Source organism: Sitophilus oryzae, unplaced genomic scaffold (genome assembly GCF_002938485.1).
Source record: "Sitophilus oryzae breed Bouriz unplaced genomic scaffold, Soryzae_2.0 scaffold_910_pilon_pilon, whole genome shotgun sequence".
NCBI lineage: Eukaryota > Metazoa > Arthropoda > Insecta > Coleoptera > Curculionidae > Sitophilus > Sitophilus oryzae.
The window spans coordinates 1,027,305-1,044,379 of NW_022147540.1; the positions used below are offsets into that span (position 1 = coordinate 1,027,305).

Genomic DNA, 17,075 nt, shown 5'->3' on the forward strand with positions numbered 1-17,075 from the left:
GTATACACGCGGTAGTCACAACTGCAATGTGTAAACAGAGTTTAAACGTAATACACAAGCATTGTGTATCCTACGGCACACTGCGTATCCCTTACTTTGTGTATACGTAAATGCTATACTGTGGCTACATTGTGAGGCGGACGTTTAACCTTTGTGCATACGTGTTGAACTACAACGAACTGTAGTAGATCCCGAGCTTCTTCTACTTCTACTTCTTCGTCGTCTCTTTATGTCTGAAGAATCGTGACATTATGGCTATGTGCAGCTGGTGATTTTGATCTTCAATCGTTGGCGATCTTCCGCCTCTCGGAGATGTGTTTGAAATGGATGACCTGTAATATTTGCTATTTGGTCAAGCCATCTTGATGGTGATCGTCCTCTGGGTCTTCGGCCTTCTACTTTGCCTTGTACTATGAGTTTTTCAAGGTTATCTTCGCCTCTGCGAGTGATATGACCGAAGTATTGCAGGATGCGTCTACGGCAGATGGTGGATAATCGATCTGTGAGCTAAGCTGCTATATGTAAATATAAAGATACAGACGGTATCTATAATTTTAATGATTAGTATAATTTAAGTCAAAAATTCTTTCAATAAATCAGGAATAGAGTAAACTAAATTTCCTGAATTCGTTTATATTATAGTTCTAACGTTCCTGATTGACTCTTTATTTATATTTATTAATAGCAAGATCCGTTGCTTGAAAAATCCATCTAATTTTTAAACGAACCTTTTAAGTTGACCGAGAAATTTTTGCCAGCTGTTATAATAAAAGATTCCGTTATATGCTATTAACTCGCATCCTTTTTTGTTGTTTTATATTTTATAATTTATAAATAAAGATAGTAGATACATTTATAAACTAGAACAATAATTGACGATACTAACCTGATTTTTAGAGTTTAAAGTTTTGGAAATTTGAAGTTAGTTGAACAACATCTTTAAGAACGAAAAAAAAATGGAATTGAGAATGTGAAATTTATTTTGGTATAATACAGGGTGGTCCGAACTGTATTCCGGAAACTTAGACAGCATATTCTGCAGATAAAAATAAATAAAAAAAGTTCGTATAAATCTATGTCCAAAAATGCTTAGTTTCGGAGATACAGGGTGTAGAAGTTTCATTTTTATTTCGATTTTTTCCAAACAATTTCTGAAGTAGCGTCAATATTTGGATGAAAATTGGTGCTTAGGAGTTTTTTGACATGAGAAATTTGATTTTGATGTCAATATGACTCCTACTTGTAGAGGGCGCTACCTACATATTTTTTAACTGGTTTGAAGAGTAATAACCCATACAGCACGTCCAAATGAAATTACGTTTCTACAAGGGAGACACATGAGAAACAAAATATGTTAAAGTGAACCTAAGTGTTCATCTAGTTCTAACATATACATATGAGATACACGCAGGTTTATATTGATAGAATTGCGTGATACAGTGTTTACTAGTTGTATACCGTATGCACTCAAGATTCTAAAGAGTTTTTTGTAACGTAACAAATAATTATTAAAATGATGAAATCTGACGTCGGTATATGAGACATACAATGTATATGTCATATGTATGTGTGATACTTCGTATCATAGTTGTGCCTATAGTACACACCTTGTAAAAATGTGACGTATACACATAATATAAATTTCTATATAGACACTTTGTAATAGTGTACTGTTGTGTCTACATTCTAGCCTGAAATGAAGGTGTGCGCACGCGCGGATAGCCTCAGCGTAGACACACCAACCAAGTGTATCTTATGTGTTCTCTCCTTTTCTCCTTTCTAGGAGTGGTATGTATTAGCAGCCATTATTGTTTTATCATTCGGAAGCTCTATATAAATGTTCTGTTTGTGTGTAGTTTAAAAGAGATTTTAAGGTAAGCAAAAGTTTTTAATTACCTTGTTACACCTTCCTAAGAGTATTATTAATATTATAGCAGCGGCTCTACCCTTACTCGATACCCAATTTACCAAATTTTTACTCCAATGAATGAAAACTCCAAATATTCTTGTATAATGATAAAGAGGTTAGCTCTGCAATATATTTTTTTTTTAATTTGGAAATAATAAAAATCTAAATGGACCAGAGAAAGAAAGATTTAAACACTTCAAAGAACTTCTTACACTGATATTCGGTAAGTTATTGATGGATCTTTATACAGGTATGTTTAATATTCAATAATCAGTTTCATATAAAATTTAAGGGTAAGATTGTCAATCTGAGATTGTTAATCTCGACGAATGAGTATGCTAACAAACCAACTGCTTGGAGGGAAAAGAAGAGAAGAAAATGACTAAACGAGATCCACCAAATCGTCGCGATATACCAGTGTTTACCATTTTAGTATGTTGTTATACTAGGTACTTATATTTTTAATACATTTTGATACAAATTCTGTTCTTTTACAGTGCTTTCTTACTTCTGGTTTCTGCAATGTAAATAATAATTATTATTGTGTTATTTGCGCTATTGCGTTCCATGATATAAAGAAATATAAGAATTTTATTTTTAACCACTTAATCCGTTTTATGGAAAAAAAATGGTACATTTAATGCAAAACAAAAATGGAACAATTTTAAGGCTACTTCTCTTGAACTTACGATCGAGATACTTTTGGAAAATACAAAGTTTTGCCTTCCTATTTTCGTTCTAAAAAAATTTAATTGGTATCATTGAATAAATATTCCTTAAAAAGAACGAAAATTTAGGCATCAAAACTTGTATTATTTCCTAAATTCGTTCATAAGAAGTAGTTTTATCTAGCACAAGATGTACATACGAAGCAAAATACATACATATACACGCAGTAGTCACAACTGCAATGTGTAAACAGAGTTTAAACGTAATACACAAGCACTGTGTATCCTACGGCACACTGTGTGTCCCTTACTTTGTGTATACGTAAATGCTATACTGTGGCTACATTGTGAGGCGGACGTTTAACCTTTGTGCATACGTGTTGAACTACAATGTGTAAACGTATCATATTTACATCGGGGGAATTGTGTCACCCTGTGTCTACATCTAATAATGTAAACACATCGTAAATGTGATTTGATGTGCTGTATGGGAACTTTTCGTCCGTACCTGTATAAAACTACTGAGTAAAAAAATAGACATTTGCGATATTTTTTACGTAAAAAAGTTCTTTTGGTAAAAATCGCTACGACTAATGGTTGGATAATAAATCGAATTTATCAAACCTGTATTTATTGGCATAAATTAAAAATGTCGACTAAATATAGTTATTATTAGATTGGAATCATAAATTTGAAATGTTTTTTTTGTCAAAATTTCAACAGAAACTGTTTTATTATTATTTTTTCGAGGAAAAATTTATAATTAATTGATAAAAAGTTCCCAAATTTATCATTTCAGTCAAACAACTGTATTCAACATGTTTATTTGTTGTCAATAATGACATGTATTGACTATTTCCATTCTAAAAATATCTGGACAACGGTAGCTCTTGGCCATTTTTACCAAGAGATATTTCTTACGTAGAAAATCATGGAAATGTATATTTTTTCATCCAATAGTTTCATACAGGTACGGACAAAAAGTTATTACTCTTCAAAGCAGTTAAAACATATGTAGGTGGCGCCCCCTACAGGTAGGAGTCATATTGACAACAAAATCGAATTTTCCATGTCAAAAAACTCCCAGGCACCAATTTTCGTCTAAATATTGACGTTATTTCAGAAATTATTTTTAAAAAAATCGAAATAAAAATTAAACTTCTACACCCTGTATCTCCGAAACTAAGCATTTTAAGACATACATTTATAGAAACTTTTTTACCTATTTTGATCTACAGAATATGCTGCCGAAGTTTCCGGAATACAATTCGGACCACCCTGTATCTTTTCGAGTGATAAAAATGAAATCTCAAATATATCCAGTATATTTCAATAAGAAAATTACTTTTATCATAGTGCTGATATACATGAAAAAGCTTCACATTATTGTTAATGTGAAGCTATTTTATGTAAATCAGGTAAGTAAGTAATCAAAAAGGTAAGTTTGTTAAAACTTTGTGGATGTTTCTGTACTGTATGATACTCAAAACGCCGTCCTACAATTATTGGTGAAATTGAATTTATATATATCTCCGATATCCGGACCCTAAAATCAATCTGTGGCCTAGAACTATTTCAGACAGACGACAGATAATCTGTCAGTGGCAAAGTTTGAATAGGGCTTGCGGTAGACGCAGAAATAATTGTCTTTTGGGTAATTATATCCCAATCGAAATTACTAATTATTTAACCTTAAAATAATTAAATCTTTATTGGGCAAGCGAAATAAATAAATAAATATACTAAGTAATATTTTTGAAACAATCAAAAAGGGAAGGTCTATATTTTTATTAATTAAACGGTTTTATTTAGCTCGACCCGTACGGTATTTATTTATTTGGGTCAAAATTAGAAATTGAAATTTAAGTACCTTCCTGTTGTCAGATTGATCTGAAATTTGGTACACACCTTTAGTTCCGATGACAATACAATATAGTAATATCAATAACATTGTAAATCTAAGATGGCCGCCGGTACAAAATGGCGGTTTTCATATTTTTCCACAACCCCCTCAATATGGGTATCAAATGAAAGGGCTACACTAGTAGAATACTGTGATTATGACAAAATTTAAAATCCAAGATGGACGTCGTTACAAAATGGCGTATTAGGTGAGGGCATGAGTAGTCGTGGCCAGAACAGTAAAAAATTAACGTTAAATTGCGTTTTTTTTATTCTCTATAATAATATCAATGTCAAAATAAATATAAATAATAAAATATTAACAAATAGGTATTTTAAATATAATTAATTATTATAATTTATATTTTATTGTTATAATTAATTGTTATATATATTAATTTATATAATAATGAATTAAATAGAATGAGGAATATTCGGTAGACATTTCCGTTACATACTAAAAACTAGAAAATAAAAAATCGGTAAAAAAACTTTTAAGTTAAACGGTTTTCTCTTATGTGCACTGAAAACTAGAAAATAATAAGAACAATTAGATATTTTGAACTTCTAGTTCAGAAATATTTTAGTACTAGGCAGAATAGCTTTTAGGCACTTAACTAGAAGTTCAAAATACCTAATTGTTCTTATTATTTTCTAGTTTTCAGTGCACATAAGATAAAACCGTTTAACTTAAAAGTATTTTTACCGATTTTTTATTTTTAATCTCTTTATTTATTAATTTATTAATACATTTTATATGCTCTTATAATTCTTATATGTAATTTTCTACTTGTTTGTCCTATGTACACTATATCACATTTATCTACTACTAGTAATAGTATATAGGGCGTATTGCGATAAATGTAATGTCGTAGTAGGCCAAACAAGTAGAAAATTAGTACTAGCACTAGTACTAATTTTCTACTAATTAAACTTAAATTAATTTTCTAGTACTGAGTGGTAATTTAAGCATTAATAACATACTTTTGGAACAAGTGTATACAGGGTTGTTCACCACATACGACACGGAGTATTGTAGCTAATCGATTAGATTTTTACAAATTGTAAGTTTTGGGTTCGTTGCAGGACTATTAGAGTTACAATATAAAAATATTTTTACAAGATACAGAGTGTCCCAAATAAATAAAAAATATCTAAAGAATAAATATATCTAATAAAAAAGATATTTAATAAAAAAAATATTTAAAGATGTACCAAATTTTTAAAGAGTACAGATACTAATATTGTCGATATAGTTTGTTTATTTCATTAAAAAATAAAAAATAAACTGTTTAAATATTTGTTAGAGGACCAATTAATATAATTCCAGTATTCAAACTACTTAATTGCTACTCCAAATACTAAAAAACTGAATTTTTTATGTATTTTAGACAGTGTGGTAAAAAGTAACACCTTAAAAATGATATTTCATTTTTTGACAAATGCTTATTTATAACAACAGAGACATTCATTTTTATAACTTATTATTATATTGATTTTTGATTCAAATCCACATTTATTTAGAATAATTTATTAACGAGCATAATTAAGAATGTAATTAATTAGTATTTGGGCGGAAATAATAGTGGTATATTTAATTAATGGTATACTCTTTTATAAAGATTTAAATAGTTTTCTTTTTGCATACAAATGGGCTAGTAATATTATCATTTTGCTAAAAACGATAATAGTACTAGCCTGTACATTTTGTACATTTGCTGCTTTAAAAACAATCTAAAATGTCAATATTCCATGGGTATATTGATAAATGAGGTAAAATTATAAGAAAATGCATTTTCTGCGAAAACTTGAAGGGATAGGTAAAAAGTGGTATAATACAATTTGATAGACAATTAAATTATGCATCTGATTCTCCTAAAATATACAGGGCGTTCCATTTAAATTAAACAAGTTATTGCCGTTTAAAGCTAGCAATTATTTAAAATACAATTTTAGACACTCTGTCGGAACCTAGCGATTAGATATTAAATCGCCAGTACATTGTGGAGATCTGATAGAGATATAGCAGATAGATCATAGCATTTCCACTTTGTATATAAATACTTTGGACATCAGATCAGTATTAGAAGGGATAATCAGACACACGAAATTCTACGAAGAATAGGTTTGTCGTGGGCGGCATTCGGTAAAACTTACTTTGACAGGAAAAAACATACATTTTCTTTTCCTAATTTGTTCAGTCTCTCTGTCGTGTTTTATTAAAAATGGTATGGAAATTGGGAAAAATATAAACGGAACAAGCAAAAACTTTTATGAAGTATGCATTTTTCTCAAAATGTCAACAATAAAAGGTTATCCCTCTTTCAAAACCGATTCGGAGACATACTGTATAACTAAAGTGTTATTTAAGAACTTGTTTTCCCGATCGCTAAACCTATTAGAGAAATGAGAAATTTCCGTGACACCATAGGCAAATAGCTATTATTTTCGTAAAATATTATGTTTTCGAATCGATACACCTTACTCGCAACCGACGACATTGACAACTAACAAAAACAAAGCCGATAAAATAGAAAAAAATACGAACTAAAGTCAGTATAAAAATTCGGAAATATTCTTGAAACATTTCCCGAACATAATCCTCTTGCGTCAGTGGCCTGAGTGAGATCCTTGTCGTTTTTTATTTTATTTTATGTATATTGTGAACTTTAAATATATCCTCGTTTTCTATCGCGTGCATTTTCGAAATGGGGGAAAAGTTTCGTATACGTATACACGTATACTAGCGAATATTTATAATATAATGAAAATAGAAACTCTAAAGGTTGCCGTCGTGTGTACTACAACCAGGCTCACGCAAAAAAATTGGCAATAGCTGAGTTCCGCCAAATTTACAGAGCATACTTGAATAATTGTATAGTATTTGTTATTTGTTTATTGAAATTAAATTATTATTGTTCCAGTATACGTCATCATTCAATCAAAATTATTATCTATAGTCTGTAAGACGATTCTGGGAAGATCTTGACAGATGATGACAAAAAAGGCAGATGAAGGCCACACCAATCCATTTTTTTTTAAATAAAAAAGGTTCCTTTTTAAGTTAAATATGGATGGATTTATATACAGGATGGTCCGAACTGTATTCCGGAAAGTTCGGCTTTGTATTCTGCAGATAAAAATAAGTAAAAAAGTTTGTATAAAATCATGTCCTAAAATGCTTAGTTTTAGAGATACAGGGTGTGGAAGTTTCATTTTTATTTCGATTTTTTTCCAAATAATTTCTGAAGTAACGTCAATATTCGAATGGAAACTATCGTTTGGAAGTTTTTTTGACATGAGAAATTTCATTTTGATGTCAATATGACTCCTACTTGTAGAGGGCGTCACCAACATATTTTTTAACTGGTTTGAAGAGTAATAACTTTTCGTCCGTACCTGTATAAAATTACTAAGTAAAAAAATATATATTTACCACGTTTTTTACGTAAAAAAGATCTCTTGGTAAAAATCGCTACGAGTAATGGTTTTCGAGATATTTAGAATCGAAATTATCAAATTACATTATTGACATAAATTAAACATGTTGACCTATCTACTCAACATTTTTTGTCAATAATGACATGTGTATTGACTAGTTCCATTCTAAATATCTTCAGAACGATTGCTCCTAGCGATTTTTACCAAGAGACATTTTTTACGTAAAATGGCACGGAAATGTATATTTTTTCACTCAGTAGTTTTATACAGGTACGGACTAAAAGTTATTACTCTTCAGAACAATTAAAACACATGTAGGTGGCGCCCCCTTCAAATAAGAGTCATATTGACATCAAAATCAAATTTCTCATGTTAAAAAACTCTCAAACACCAATTTTCATCGAAATATTGACATTACTTCAGAAATTATGTGGAAAAAATTGAAATAAAAATGAAACATCTACACCCTGTATCTCCGAAACTAAGCAATTTAGGACATACATTTTATACGAACTTTTTACTGATTTCTGCAGAATATGCTGCCGAAGTTTCCAGAATACAGTTTGGACCACCCTGTATAAATCCGTTATGGCATCGTCTCTTTTAGTCTTTAACCAGTCTTATATAAGTTTATTTAAAAAATTACAGATCATGTTTCAATATTATTCGAGTGATGGAACGATGAACGACCCAAAGACGCAGATTGTCAAACTCTTGTCAAATTGAAGATTATTATTTGTGTCAAATTATGTCAAATAATCAGAGCTCTGGAAAATTATAAATATTTGCGATATTGTTTTTGTTATTTTGGTTTGTGTTATTAGGTGTGTCTTGTGTTTTTTGAACTTAAGGAAAAATCAAGAGAAAAATAAGACTCAGAGAGTTGTATTAGCCACCAATAAAGTTTGTATACTATCTCGTATATAGTCCTAAAAACAGGAGTCATGGGCGCCGGAAGAATGAAATTTAGGGGGGGCAAGGTAAAAATGAATAAAAAATTGACATTTTTGGTAATTATTGGGAAAACTGGAAATCGTCCGATTTTCACCAAAATTGGTATACACCCTATTTTGAAGTCGTAGATTACGAATCTGAACTTTTTTTCTTGGCGGTCTCATACCGTTTTTCAGAAAAACGGAAAATAATTTTAATATCGATTTTTTCTTAATTTCTCATATTTTTAAGGTTTTCTAGCACATATTTTGTTAGGTATTCAATAATCAATAATGTTTTTGCTATTTTCTGTTACTTTTTTAACCAATTCTATGCATACTAGAGGAAAATTTGCTAAAATAAATTTGTAAACAATCTGAAAATGTTAGATTATAGCTTTGTTCGGGTTCTTGTTATTACCGATTCTGAACCGTCCAAGAACTCTGCAGCGCATGCGCAAATGAAATAATGTCTTCATATTTCCTTCTGCGCATACGCATCACAGTTCTAGGACGGTTCAGAATCGGTAATAAGAGAAACCCGAAGTAAGTTTATGTGTTTCTGGCATTTAAAGCAACGTTGCCAATGCTAAACCTAAATTTAGCGTGTTTTTTTCGCTCATTCTGGAATTACGAAAGGCGGTCGCCAGAAGAACGGCTCCTTCCCATAACTGCTATTTTACCAACGAGATCTGACTATTTATACCCACGAAGTTGCACGAAAGAGTTTTGATTGCATTGGTTACAACTTCCATGCAGAGGGTGTTAATCTTTTGTTGTTATATTATTAGATTAACTAAAAAAAGATTAACCCCCTCCGCAAAGAAGTTAAAACCAATGCAATCAAAACTCTTCCGCGTAATTTTGTGGATATAGGTGTATATTTAATTATTGTCGATCTCATAATAGGTAATTTATTTAAAATCCCTAATCACCCGAAAAAATAGAAGATATGGCAACGTTGTAAATTTTCAAATTTCTAGATTAGGTCTAGAATATATTTGTCTCTCTTATTACATAGGAGAGAGAAAGAAGGATATATCAAATGTCAAACTTCCATCTGGTCTCAATTTTCTTTGCTATTTTGTTAAGAAAAGTGTTTTTCAGTAAAATGTTGGACACTTTTCTATCCCCAATCAAGTGTGGCTTTTAGATAAACTATAATATAATGAAAATATAGTGAAATTATTACTTTATAGGGCCGAAATAAAGAAAAATTCAATGTTGAAATAATTTTCCGTTTTTCTGAAAAAGGTAAGAGACCGCCAAGAAAAAATAGATTCGTAATCTACGACCTCAAAATAGTGTGTATACCAATTTTGGTGAAAATCGGACGATTTCTAGTTTTCCCAATAATTACCACATTTTTTATTATTTTACAGGTAACACCTAACAATTTCATAATAATGATTATTTTTTTTACAGATGGATGTAAGAAGATAGCTTTTATTTTTATCGTTTCAGTTATCCGGGGGGGGGGCAAATGCCCCCTCTTGCCCCCCTGTCCGGCGCCCATGACAGGAGTAGTTGTAAAATACAGACATTATACGATAGACAAGTAATAATAGCATTTAATAGTGTAGATAGATAAGGCCAAAAGGTACTGGTTTAAAAAAAAATAAAATTAAATAAATTGTACTGAAGCTGTGGTTGGTTCCTTGTGAAATATCGTTGAAATATTAGTATTTTAATAAAGCACGCTTTTAGATGTTTCAAAAACCTTTTAATAAGAGTAACTTTAACTCTACATATATGTTTCGGCTTGTTAGGCCTTTTTCAAGAGTTTTTTAAGAACTAATCGCCTAACTACACTGTAACTATATATATATATTTACTATGGGGGTGGGTTCAGAGAGTTTACAATAGGGGTAATAAAAAATGTGTTTAGAAATCCTTGTTGGTCGTTAACATTATTTTCGTTTTTAACAGATTTTAGTATTTCTAACTGTTCAATGTAATTTAAGCGTCTACCTTTTGTTTCTCTGTGTAGTAAGTTAATTGAGTTTTCATTAATTTTGTGATTATTTACTATACAATGAGTTGCAAGACCAGAACTATGCTGGAGATTATTAAAATTCTTTACATGTTCTTTAATCCTTATATCTAAATTTCTACCTGTTTGGCCTATGTACACGGCATCACAATCATTGCAATCCACCCTATATACACCCGACTTATTTTTGACATTAGTTTTGTCTTTATTATTTAATAAAATTTGACCTAAATTTCTTTTATTTACGTTAATAGTTTTACATCCTATTTTATTGAGATTAAACTATTTTATTGACTTTTAAACTACATTCCTAATTTAACTAATAAAATATCAAATAATCTCAATAAAATAGGATGTAAAACTATTAACGTAATTAAAAGAAATTTAGATCAAATTTTATTAAATAATAAAGACAAAACTAATGTCAAAAATAAGTCGGGTGTATATAGGGTGGATTGCAATGATTGTGATGCCGTGTACATAGGCCAAACAGGTAGAAATTTAGATATAAGGATTAAAGAACATGTAAAGTCTATTAATAATCTCCAGCATAGTTCTGGTCTTGCAACTCATTGTATAGTAAATAATCACAAAATTAATGAAAACTCAATTAAGTTACTACACAGAGAAACAAAAGGTAGACGCTTAAATTACATTGAACAGTTAGAAATACTAAAATATGTTAAAAACTATTAAATAATGTTAACGACCAACAAGGATTTCTAAACACATTTTTTATTACCCCTATTGTAAACTCTCTGAACCCACCCCCATAGTAAATATATATATAGTTACAGTGTAGTTAGACGATTAGTTCTTAAAAAACTCTTGAAAAAGGCCTAACAAGCCGAAACATATATGTAGAGTTAAAGTTACTCTTATTAAAAGGTTTTTGAAACATCTAAAAGCGTGCTTTATTAAAATACTAATATAAAATTAAAGTTAATTAACCAACTTTTAAGGTATACATTTCAGTATGTGTTTGTAAATCATTGAAATTATTTAGTTTTATTTATTCCTGTGCAATATTAAAAATCTTTTGTTTATTTGTACATAAGACATATTGATAAATAGAATAATAAATGCATAAGGTTTTATGAAGTTTGAAAGTAAGAAATGGTTTATTTTATAAAGTTTTTGTATTGAAAGTAAGAAATAGGTTTTTATAGAGTTTTGCTTAACACACACTTTTGTTTGTTAACATGCACCCTAAAATATATATTTTTTTAAATAAAATAACTCGATCAGATTTTTTCAGTTTTTTTACACTTCTTTTTAAGCAGTGTGTTGCCAAATTATTTGACTTTTTAGTATCTTTTTCTAAATTAAAAATGACACATCTGTTAATTATACGAGGGAAAACAAAATGAAAACAGTATTTGGTATTTGTGTACTTAGTGTAAGTACACTAAAACTACAAACTAAAATAAAATATAGGTGACTTGAAGACGTACGTAAAATTTTATTACGCAATGAGGATTTACTTCAGCCAATGAAAACCTATAACAACTAAAAATAAAAATCCCATCCAAAAACAAAAATACATTTTTTTCATATAGGTATTTTTTTCAAAAACCAAATATCAAAATTAACCTTCTCTTTTTTCTATTCGATATTCACACTGATTTTTCAATCAAATCGGGTGATCATCTCCAACCTACCTAAAGCATCTCGTCGCCAGCCCAAGTTCAATTTTAAACTCTCTCACAAGTAACTCGCGTTGGCGTCCCGACGACGATCACCGTCCCGACGCCGCCTCGTGCGTGCTGCGATATTTCGGTCCGCGGTTCGCGCCGTACTGAGCGTCGCGACGCCCGATCTACCTGTTCGCAGGGAGAGGTGCGCGCAAGCTTCCTGCTAGTTTTTGTATGGTTTTATTATGGTTTTCTTTAAAATACATTTTTGGAAAAATTATCATAATAAGTTCTTTTATTCGTGAGATATACTTACTCTTATTTCGAACTGGACAACATCCTAGCTGCGTCTACACACAACCGGTAAAATACAGAGAGTCCAAGCCCCAGACCAGCGAATATTATTAAATTGAGTATCTAGACTACTCAATAGTAATTTTATAGACCTACAAATTTAGTTCCTTCCGCATCGCCAGACGGCGCAAAAGACATTAAAATTAGTAGTGGGAACTATCGAATGAATACTATCGAAACATTCGATAGTTGCAATTCATTCGAATAATTCGATAGCTAGTAAGAAAACATTCGTTGAAAACTATTCGAATAAAAATTATCGAATAGATGCGTCATCTGCCTTGAAATATTGTATTCTAGTAATTCGGCAGCAAAAATTATTTATTTATAAAATTCATTCATTTATGAAATTCATTTATTCGTCAAGATCGATTACACAGGCCGACATGATTTTTGTAACACGAGTCAGTTGCAGAATTTCTTCATAAAAATATGCTTCTAATAACAGAAAAAATACTCCTGAAGCTCCTACACGTACCACTTTTCAGTTGCCTAATTACGCCTCTTTTTTGCAGGTAGTCAATTTTATAGATGTCAGGTATTAAGTCTAGGTAGATTCGTTTACATACAGGTAAATTTTATGATGGGATGATTGAAAGGGACGCATTTTGTGCACTATAATATATTGTGAAAAACATAAGAGAGTTCAGTTTTCAGTTGATTTTCGACGTGAGTTGTTCTATGCGTGTAGATAAATAGTACGAAAATGTCAAGTCAAACGCGCCGCAGTTGTAAAGTGTCTCCTGATCGATTTTGTTACATTTGTGGAGAATTTATGGTGCAATCACAAGCCAGACCATTTTCTGAAAATGTGAAGAAAGCCTACTTCAAGTATTTTGGAGTTTTGGTTGGAGATCAAGACAAGCAGTGGGCTCCTCATGTGTGCTGCGTTACTTGTAGCGTGTCGCTTGTGCAGTGGATGAAAGGGAAGAGGAAAAAAATGCCATTTGCGGTTCCAATGGTATGGCGAGAACCAACTAACCATTTTGACGATTGCTATTTTTGCCTGACGAAAACTGAAGGTTTTTCAAAAACAAAAGCACAAGATCGAGTATCCCAATTTGCCGTCTGCCATACGACCTGTTCTTCATGGTGCAGATCTCCCAGTGCCGATCGCGCCCTTAGACTGGCAAGGTATTGTTTTGGAAGATAAGGAAGATATTGAATCAAACAGCTCTGGAGACCAGTGTACTGATCCTACCTTTACCCCAGAGGGCGGTTCCGACAAGCCACATTTGATTGTTCAAAGCGAGTTGAATGACTTAGTGCGTGACTTGGGGTTATCAAAGCAGCAGTCAGAACTTCTTGGATCCCGGCTTAAGGAATGGAATCTGTTAGCCAATGAAACAAAAATCACCACTTTTAGAAAAAGAAATGCTCCGTTCTCTGCATTCTACAGTATGGAGGATTCGTTGTGTGCATGTACTGATATCGATGGCTTAATGCAGGAACTTTCTATAGAACATTCTCCCTGTGAGTGGCGCTTATTCATAGATTCGTCGAAATATAGCCTAAAAGCTGTGTTATTGCATAACGGAAATTTAAAACCCTCTATACCAGTTGCCCATTCAGTGACAATGAAGGAAACTTATGAAAATATGCGCATGCTTTTAGATAGAATCAACTACAACAGGTATAAATGGCAGATATGTGGGGACTTGAAAGTTATAGGAATTTTAGTGGGACTTCAGGGAGGATTTACAAAATATTGCTGTTTTCTTTGTTTGTGGGACAGTCGTGCAGTAAATCATCATTATGTACAGAAAATTTGGCCAGAAAGAAGTGAATTTCAACCGGGTTCCCAAAATGTCAAGTATATCCCTCTTGTAGACCCCAAAGACGTCCTCCTGCCTCCTCTTCATATCAAACTTGGCCTCATGAAAAACTTCGTGAAAGCTATGAATAAAGAAGGTGATGGATTTAAATACCTAAGGCAAGTCTTTCCCCAGTTGAGTGATGCCAAATTGAAAGAGGGTATTTTATTGGACCACAAATCAGGAAATTGTTGGACGACACAAATTTCACAGACACGCTTACCAGGCAGGAACTCAGAGCATGGACCTCATTTGTTAGTGTAGTGAGGGGATTTTTGGGAAACAATAAGGATGCGAACTACGAACAATTGGTTAATGAGCTTTTAGATGCTTATAAATCGCTTGGTGCCCGAATGTCTTTAAAAATTCACTTTCTCCATTCTCATTTGTCATTTTTCCCTGAAAATATGGGTGCTGTCAGTGATGAGCAAGGTGAGAGATTCCATCAAGACATAAGGACAATGGAAATTCGTTATCAAGGACGATGGGATCCAGCCATGATGGGTGATTACTGTTGGTTTTTGAAGAGAGAAGACGCGGTCCCTCATAAAAGGAAAAAGTAAAAGTTTTTGTTTATGTTTTGATCTCGTTTCGATTGTTTTTGTACTTTTTAGGTATAAGTAATGTTTGAGGAGTGTAAACTATAAAATATAATCGGTATATAGGCTTAAGAAGTTCTTAAATCATGTTTTGAATAGCTATCTTAATATATTGAATATTGTAATATTGAATGATGTTTTATTAATGTAACAAAAAAACCTTACGTGTTACGACTTTTTTTTTGCCACTTTCGTGATTAGATAGGTTCATTCTACCACAATATCCTATTGAGCTTTGTGTTACATCGAAAAAATTTTTTTTTGTCGGCCTGTGTTATAATCAAATATTAACTGGATTTTAGTTGTCGCCCGGCGACGTAGATTTCTTTCCGAGAAACCCGACAGCGGTCGGTGGCAATGCTATGAAAGAAGCCGGCATCTTTGATTTTTTGCGGAGTCATATAAAGATAAGGACACATTATTTTTTTTATTGAGGTGCTAGTATTTACACAGAAAATACATTATGAAGGGCGCTGTTGCCATATATTGGTATTAGTTGATATTAGCAAAGAATATTATTGTTTGGCTTTAGAAGGGCTTTAGTTAGTTAGGGATAGTATGTCTACATATTTTGCATTTTTTTATTAATATTCTGTTGTTACACTGCAATAATACTTGTTATTTTGGATGTAGGAAAATGATTTTTAATGTTTTTAACAAAGACTGGTTTAATGAAAATAATAACAACAGTAATAATTTGTTATACCTATTCACAACAAAATTTAAAATAATTTAATATAAACATTTTTTTACGTAGTAGCAAAATATAAACAACAAATTAGATGTCAAAATTATTTCTACTAGATCCTATTTAAAAATAATATAGTCTTTAAATTTTTTGGCAACGTTGATTTATTAACTAATAATAATTACAGAACTAATTTGTTATATTAACAACAAACTCTAAAATCATGAAATATAAACATTTATTAATTTTCTAAGCATGCAATGTAATGGAAGGAAAATATAAATAAAAAATTAGAAATCAAAATTATTTATATTAGGTACTTTATATTACTATTTAAAAATAATATTTACTTTTACTGGCATTTACTTTAAAAAATTAATGAAATATTTCTTTGCAAAAAACTACATGTAAGAGAATTAGCATAAACAAAATACAAACATCGTTAACTTTTTTTTTTAAATCGGCACGTGTAAAACTTTCAATTTAATTTTCTCACCCCATAGTTTGAGTTCGATAACCCCCCATTTACTTAAATATGATTATTAAGTTTATTAAGTTCAACTAATTCATATTATTGAAACATCTAAAATACAAATATGTATTTTTAAAATTAATTCTAAGTTTATCTCATCTCTCTTAAAAATTGCTACTTCTCAAAATTTCCCATTAAAAAATAGACCATATACCATATAAAATAAAATAATTGAAAGATCGGGCTACGGAAAATCACACAAATTTTCGGAAAATTTTTGACACTTGCACGCGCACATAATTGTCAATTATTAAAAAAAACTACTATTTTAGTATTTTAAATATTTTAATAAACGCAAAAATAGCACAGTATTTATAAGGCGAAGTTATAAAAATTTGGAAGAACTAACAATGCACTGACGCACACAAAAATCAAACGAATACTAAATTTCATTTATCAAAAGCCTTCGATAGTCGTAGCTCAACGATAACTATTTAGTCGCACGGCGATGTTGTCACATATGCTTTAGTATACAAATGAATGAATGATTTTATTCGAATAAAACCATTCGATAGTTGAAATCATTCATTCCGTAACCATTCGATAGTCTAATTCATTCGATAGTTCCCATCGCTAATTAAAATACAGGTTTCTAATTTATATATGAAG

General features: G+C 31.2%; 1 protein-coding gene across 1 annotated transcript in view; it reads right to left on the bottom strand.

Moving 5' to 3' along the window:
• Window positions 1-12,632, bottom strand: part of LOC115890735 — a 354,534-nt gene extending 341,902 nt beyond the window's left edge. The window contains exon 1 of the mRNA XM_030911047.1: window positions 12,507-12,632. The gene's annotated coding sequence lies outside the window, so the exon portion shown is untranslated. The remainder of the gene's footprint in view (window positions 1-12,506) is intronic.
• Window positions 12,633-17,075: the final 4,443 nt, after the last annotated feature.